The sequence below is a fragment of the Apis florea genome, unplaced genomic scaffold, assembly GCF_048593485.1.
Source record: "Apis florea isolate Af1SG1 unplaced genomic scaffold, ASM4859348v1 contig_3696_pilon, whole genome shotgun sequence".
NCBI classification, from domain to species: domain Eukaryota; kingdom Metazoa; phylum Arthropoda; class Insecta; order Hymenoptera; family Apidae; genus Apis; species Apis florea.
Genome location: NW_028256809.1, coordinates 906,364 through 914,444, shown reverse-complemented (window position 1 = coordinate 914,444; position 8,081 = coordinate 906,364). Strand labels below are relative to the sequence as shown.

Below are 8,081 nucleotides of genomic sequence, written 5' to 3'. Positions count from 1 at the left end.
CAGAATATATATATATATATATGCTATGTTTTAATATAAATATCTTTTAAGATTAAAGAAAAACTTACGAATCGTCAATTTTAACAATATTTGATCCAAACAGCAAAAAAGCAGATAACAGACCACCAATGTTGTAAAAATAGCGGTTTATTATCTATTATTTTAAAATCTACTTATAAAATTTAATGTTTAAAGCTGTAACTGATTATAATGCATTAAAGACTATGTTTACTAAAAAAGATTTATTGCTTTAAATTGGAAGATGTTTGAAAGAAACTTATCTGAAAATTACCTTTGAAATCAAACAGATTAAAATTAAAAATATAATGAAGACATATACATATTAAGTCTCTTGCGGGTAATATTAAAGCTCATATTGATATTACAGAAGTCAATTGAATCATTATTGCATTATTACGGCACTCATTATACGACATAACTGTAAAATGAACAATTATTAGAAATAAATTAGATAAAAGTTTATTTAACGTTTCATTATTAAAACATTGCCCGATATGATTTATTTGTTCAAAACTTGCCATGAGAATTATTAGCAATTGGGGAAATTAGAATTTTTGTCAAAAATATTCTACACATTTTGTATAACATAAAATAATGCGGTATATGTATGTGTGTATATATATATTAAGAGTTCATAGAATATGTAGCGGAAGTAACTATAATTTTCTTAAGTTGTAATAGTGACATAAATGGATGAGGTATCAGTTTACCTGAAATCATAACGATCGATTAAAAAGTGACCGTTTGAGATGTCAACTTGAGTATTTTATCCAAGACTAAGATATCTTGATTTAGCAAGCAGCTATCTCTTATCTCTTTTGAAGAAAAGAAGAGCCTCTGCAAACAATCTTGTCGGGTTGCCAGCTCACTCGAACGGAATTTTATTGATCCATTATCTAAAGAAATAAAAATACTTTTAAATCTAATAGATTTACTGATTCAAGCTTTATTGATTCAAAAAATAATCCTAAAATTTAATTAATTTAAAAAATCCTAAAAATCTTATAAAATGGATATAACAGTTGAAGCTATTCAGAATATATTTAAAGGATATACCAATCAAAATTTTCTCATCTCTAAAAATAAAAAGATAAAAAGATAAAAAGAGAGCAGGAATTACAAAAAACGATGATATACAGATTAATAATATTTTTAACAAGAAAGCATTATTGAAGAATATACAAAAATGTATAGTTGAATGATCAGTTTAGAAAGAATTGAAGAATTAAGAAAACATTCCTGTCTATGATAATTAATAGAAACCAAATCTCAGATGGAATCAGAAAAATCTATTATTAAAATATTGGTATAGGCAAAATATTGATCAATCTATCTATATATAAAATAGAGAATGAGACAATTCTGACAAATTCATATAATAATGACGATTGGATCCAGATCGAAATGGAAATAATAGATCTTCGATCAATTATCGAAAATCTATGGAAACCGATAGATATAGAAATTGATAAAATTTACCTGAAATTTATGTTTTGGCCAAATCCTGATGACATGAATACTATTAATTAAAAACAATCCCTGCACATTGCACATTCCAAGAATACTCAACTGTTTATGTAAGAAATTATATATCTTAAAAGCAAAAATAGTTGTAAAAAAGATGGAATAAAAAGAATTGAGGATTATAAACCAATAACAATAACGGTGAAGACTTTCCATAAAATATGTATAATTGGCTACATGCTTATTGAACATGATTTAGATAATATTTCTATCTAAAGATGAAAAGACAAGAAATATACTTAAATTAACAAATATAATATTTTAAATTTTTATATCCATGAAATATATAATTTATATTTAATATATATATATAATATATAATAATATTTAATATATATATTAAAGCATTAAAGCGTTTGATTCGAGCTTGCACAATATCAAAGAGACATTTAAAATCATAAAATTGCCCATACTAAGAATTGAATACAATAAATACGTACGAATGTGGTTTGATAATTCTATGTGGATCAAATACAATACAATTCAAATTGTGGAAAGTCTCAGGCAAGGAGATCAATTGTTATCCATAATTTTTAACATAATTTTCAATCTTAAGATTTTTGTCTTCTGATACTGGAATTAATAAATAACAAATTGTCAAATTTAAATTTGATTTATGAAAATATATTTAAATTAAAGTCATTTTCATGATTATCTGTTATATGTAAATATAGATGTGCACACAAAAAAATTATGAGTAGACAGAAAAAATTGGAGAAAATTTATTTGAAATTCGAAACAGCCATCATTGAGCAGAAAAAACGAATGTAAATATTTTAGTGTTCTATGTACACTAGAAGATCAAATAATGATTTATTTGAAAATCTAGAGATGGATAAACTTATGAAAGTATCATGAAGCTATAATAGTTTAGCTATAATATAATAATTCGCCTTGAAATTAATGATTTTATCGAGAATGCACTACGTAGAAAATATAATGTAATATAATAGAAAATATAATTAAGTAGACTGATAAAGATTAATAGATAGTGGAAAAATAGTTTAGTCTTTTATACGTATCTAATGCTTATTTCCATGTGAACTTTAATACTGGAGATCTTTAATATTCTTTATGAAATGTCCTCAAAGAATAGGTTTGAAAAATTTAAGAAAATTCAAAGATATTTACTTAAGATATTTACTTATCCGAATAAAATAATAATAAATTTTATTTAAATTTAAATTTGTAATTTATATATTAAACAATGAAATTAAAATTTTTTGAAATCATATTCTCATTGAATGCCTAATGAGTAACTGTTTTCTTTGACAAAATTTATGATAGCACATTATTCCATATGTTTTTGAAAATAAAGGAAATACCCGTAAAAAGCACATTCATTTGTTTCATATCATATCATTATTTCTTAATAGAAAAATATTTATTCTAAGCAACAGTTTCTTTCAAGTAATCATTCTGTATATTGTTAAAAATTTTATATCATATTATTAGCAATAAAGTTTGTTCCATTAGTTATAAATCAATAATATAAATTATATTATAAAATTAATTTTATTTTTTTTATTAGTATAATATTAGTTTTAATTTTATTGTTTATTATTATTATAGTATAGCTTGAAAATATAATAATTTTTTTATATTAAATTTTGTATATATATATAATGATATATAAAAAAAGAAAAACAGTCTATAATAAAACTATTATGATATGAAAAAATACAAACGCTGAAAAATGCAATGAAAAAGCATTGAAAGATTACTTCATCTATACAAATCAAATATATTGCTTCAACAAAAATAATTAGAATTATGAACGGAAAACAAACTTTGGAAAAGATATTCTCTCATCACCAGGAAAGAAATATAGAAAAAGATTTTTATTATTCAAATAAACGAAACATCAGTAAATATATCCGAGTATAATAAAGTCACATAAAGTCATATATAATAAAGTCAATTGTCGTATTGGAAGGTGGTTTCGAAGGATGGGCCTTCGCGGGATTGCATTGCAGCGCGTGGGGGTGAAGACCTTTGAGATCGCTTCCAGATGATTCATCACAAATGTGCAAATATGACTTGCAAAGTGGCCGTTGCTGAGGCATTTTGTTTAAATTAAAATCTGGAAAGCATTACGAAAACCATGCCTGCTCAGAAATTATTGTTATGATTATTGGCAGATATTCGAACTGTTAACAACAAAGGCCAGACCCAATCACTTCACAAGCCCAGGTCTTAACATGCCACACGCCTTGAAATCGCTAACAAGTTCAACACTATAATGCATACTAATAACGCTTTAACTCTGCTATGTTTAATGTCCTTATAATGCCAACTTACTATTTAGATGAGATGAAGTATCTTAATCCACTTCTCCTTGATTGCTTGGATCCGATGATGATCCACTGTCATCATGTATAGACAGGATGCAGCTTTGCCGTTTGTCGCTTGATAGTTTTTGCTGCTGGTAGTTTTTATAACCACGTGCGGGATACCGTCTGTTCCAAGGTGAAGCTGCATCATTTTACCCATGCGTCATTGTAGAAGTGGGAAGTTTTCTTTTTGTGTTATTACTAAGTCGTTTTCTTTTAGGGTGCCCATCGATTTGTGCCATTTATTTCTTTGCTGCAACTGTTGTAAATATTCTTTGCTCCAGCGCTGCCAAAAATGTTGGAACATTTACTGAATTAGTTGATATCGGTCGAGGCGGTTGATTTTGATCTCTCGCAAATTGTTATCGGTATCGCGATCAACGCGATCAGGAAATGACCTGATCAGTCAAAGAATTCAGGTCGTCTGGATCGGATGATAAAGAAGTGATAGGTCAGGAGTTTAAGCAAGACTCTATTTGTACTAGCAGAGTGTATAGCTTTTCGAATGTCATTTTCTATTCGACAATGATACGTCGCAGATGTTTGATGACTTTCTCATTCAATTTCACATTCTCCCATAACCCACCAAAATATGGCGCGTGCAGAGGATTCAGACGTCATTTTATATTATATCTTAATGTATCCGATACCTTTGTATTGTACTCTTTACTCTTCAAAAACACGTTTAATTCGTGACGCCCATTTCGTGCGCCTATAAAATTTGTTCCGTTATCTGAAAATTTCCTGTATAATCTAAAATAATATAGCTCTGCGAGCTATAAACCTATGCAAAGAATTTAAAAAGTCCTCAATGAAGAGATCCGTGACTAGCTCTAGATGTATAGCTTTCGTAACGAAGCATACGAAAATGCATAAATATGATTTTACTATAATCTTACTACAGATTCTCTTACGCAAATGGATTTGCGTAGTCAAAATCGCAGATAGAAAACGGCTTAGTCGGCGTTACTCGAGCCATAGGCAGCTGATCTATTACGCATTCTAAAGTTCTTTCCTTAAAACACTTTATGCATTTTTATATGATGTTTCTTATCGAGGATTTTTGCAGACTATAAGCCAATAATGTTCTCGCAATGACGCTATTGTTTGTTGACATCTCACATGTAACAATCTAATGTGCTCATTCCTTATTATAATTTCTATAAATGGGTGTTTAGGGGAAAGTACAGAATGTCTTTTCTGGAAGTGCACGGATGCATTTCGCAATCTATTATCCACTCTTATAATTCCATCTTCATCTAAAAATATACATAAAGAAAGCAATTTGCTGGATTTTGATAATGGCTTGTCTGTTTTTAGACACAATAACTTCGCTGAAAAGACTTTCTTCTGAGATGTTCTTTAGTATTTTATGTACTTATATCAATTCGGTAGTAGTTAAATTTCCAAGTTCTCTCATTTTCGAATATCTATTGTGCGTCTTTATTTGCAAATTTCTAATGAATTTTATGTAGTAAACCGTAGTTCGAAGCAGACATGTGTAATCAGAGTACCTCTGCAGTAAACTATTTTCGTGCCTACAGCCTCAAGGCAATTTTTACCACTCTTTCCTCTGATACATCGGTTATCGGTTTATTCGCTGAAACTGGCCACTCATTAGCATTTGCTACTAACCAAGGGTCCTGACTATCACAGGAGATTGTTTTGTAAGGATTTGGGACTCGCACCGCGGGATATAAAATTGGCCGGATTATTACGTGATATTACGTGACATAATATCCGATAATGCGCTTTATATTTCTAGCAACCTATTAGCTATAAATGTTTTCCATTTGCTAGATGAATCATTTATCCACGCGAGCACGATGGTAGAATCTGTCCAATAATATTCGCGAATAGTATCTAAAGTGAATGTAGCTTTAATTTTTGATATCAATTGTTAAATTAATTGAAAATAATAATGCACCAAAGTTCTAATCGCGAAAAAAAAAACTGATTTAAGAGGAGCATTCTGGATTTCGCGCAAAGTAACCGTGTCTCTCATTTACCTGCTCCTATCAGCGAGCGCAGGTAAACGCATGCTACATAAGCTTTTTCATCGAAGAAATCTGTACCTTCTATTCTGTGTCCTTTGCTAAAGCACGGTGTAATATTTTGAGGACCTCCAATTGCTCTAAATCCGATCGAAACAGCATCCAATCGGAGTAGATTTGTTGAAGAATTGATTCGTCCCAACCTAATTGGAGTTAGACATTGCATCAAAATCTTTGCCTGAGTAATTATGGGTTTTACTTATCCTAACGGATCGTAAATTTGCGCTATTTGGGATAATATCGTTCTTTTGGTCACTCACGAATGTGTGGCTAAGATGACAAAATCGAAGCGCATCATCGATAGTCGACTATAATAAATCCAGTGTCTTAGGATCCTTTTCGGCCACTATTTCTACCTGAGAAATAATGCTGTGAAAGTTAGCTATAACTGTTGGAAGCTTATTTTCGCAGAGGAAATTTCTGCTAAAATCTCCGAAATCTCTCATCGTCGAAGCTTTTAAATAGTGTCGGCTTCCGTTAGTAGATTATCGACATGGAAATCTTTTTATAATTTGGTTGCTCTTTGGAAAGAATTTAATGCATCGGATTTTTATCTCTCATAGTACTCGTGTAACTAAAAATGCAGACACGGTGCCATATGTAACTATATTTAATTCATACTGGCGCATTGTGGTTCGATCTCCACAAAATATATTGGAATTTGCGATTCTCGACTCTAACCAATATTTGACGACATTTTTTCTATATTTGCTGACATTGCATATTTATGTTGGCGAAATCGAAGTAAGATAGAGAATAAATCGTTCTGAACAATCGGTCCTATTTGAGTATCATTCAGCGATAAGTCCGACGAGGTTTTTACTGATCCATCGAACATGACACGAACCTTCGTGCTACTAATCTTGGAGATGACGTGATGGAGCAGGTAATGTGAAACCTTCTTCATTAAGGGACTGTTAATCGAGTCATGTGCCTTAATCTTTCATATTTTGTCCTGATATTGCTCTTACAATTTCGCTTGCCGGAATAATTTTCTCTCAAGTGAATATAGTCGTTTTTCTGCCTGTTTGCGCGACTCACCTAATTGAAATGTATTATTTCGAAATGATATACTAACTATATAACGTCTATCTGTTGTCCGTCTGTTACGTGTTTTCCGAAAAGTGAGTTTTACAATAATCCTTTTCTTGTATGGATATCTCCTCCATTTCCCAAAATTTGGCAAACTCTTTATCTAAATCATTGTTTCTAGTGACATCTGATGTGTTTCAGAATCTCGGTTATGCCACGTGAAAATACCGCTGAACACTCAATCGAGTTTAGTCTTTTGCCACAATATTCGAGGACTTGCCTGGTGTAATAATTATATAACCTATATATAACAATTCCCAGAATGTTCCTGCCCCGATAAGCATATTTATTTTTCTACACTCATTGAATTGAGGATCGGTTAATGATCAGCTAATATGATGGTATTTCTGAATTCCTTCGCTATTGAGAAATTTGCATCCATAGTAATTTTATCTATGGCAAAAGATGCTGGCGTTAAAATCATTATATCCGGAAGAGATATTAACTGTTTCTTTTGATATCGAATTAATTAAGCCTCCGATGCTCGAAATATTCAATATCATTTATATTATATAGCTTCTTAGATATCTCCTACGTAATAAAATTGCATTGAGAGCCTGAATCTAGTAGAATTGTGTTTTACCTCGACTGTCCTTTACGAAAACGACCGTTGTTGACAATACATATTTCTTGGATGAGGAATGGCTCGCAACATTTGTGACGCAAGATAAGATTAATGGAATATCATCTCTTGTTAAATTATTCTTTTGTGATTCAATCATTTTCCGTCGAAGAAGTTCTAAGTTTTTTTTATCTTAATATTGATTCGAAGTAATGCTTGCGTTCGCATATCTTACAAACCCATCGCGTACACATCTTCACGCGATGTCCAGATTGTAAATTATTGAAACAAATTCTCGCCTGGTGTATATTTTTTCGTTTATGCTCAACTCATTAAAGTTGCTAAACTCTTATTGTAATAAAAAGTGATTGTCCGGACAAGCTGGATACGCGGAAGAACCATTAATTACGTGCGCTGATTAGCGCATTGGAGGATTTGACGTTGCTGTTGATTAATCATTAGATGTTGATTATCCGCTAGAAAACTCTTTAAATA

The 8,081-nt window shown here is 30.7% G+C and overlaps 1 long non-coding RNA gene across 3 annotated transcripts; it reads right to left on the bottom strand.

Moving 5' to 3' along the window:
* Positions 1–227: 227 nt before the first annotated feature.
* LOC147656526 (uncharacterized) lies at positions 228–6,199 on the bottom strand. Of its 3 annotated transcripts, XR_015294257.1 has the most exons (6): positions 5,954–6,199; positions 3,847–4,164; positions 1,986–2,118; positions 1,501–1,614; positions 732–917; positions 228–439 (listed from the first exon to the last, which is right to left on the bottom strand). It is a non-coding gene; the product is annotated as an uncharacterized LOC147656526 (long non-coding RNA). The 3 variants fall into 3 exon arrangements; XR_015294258.1 differs by lacking the exons at positions 1,501–1,614; positions 1,986–2,118; XR_015294259.1 differs by lacking the exons at positions 228–439; positions 732–917; positions 1,501–1,614; positions 1,986–2,118 and adding an exon at positions 3,372–3,628.
* Between the last annotated feature and the right edge of the window lie 1,882 nt (positions 6,200–8,081).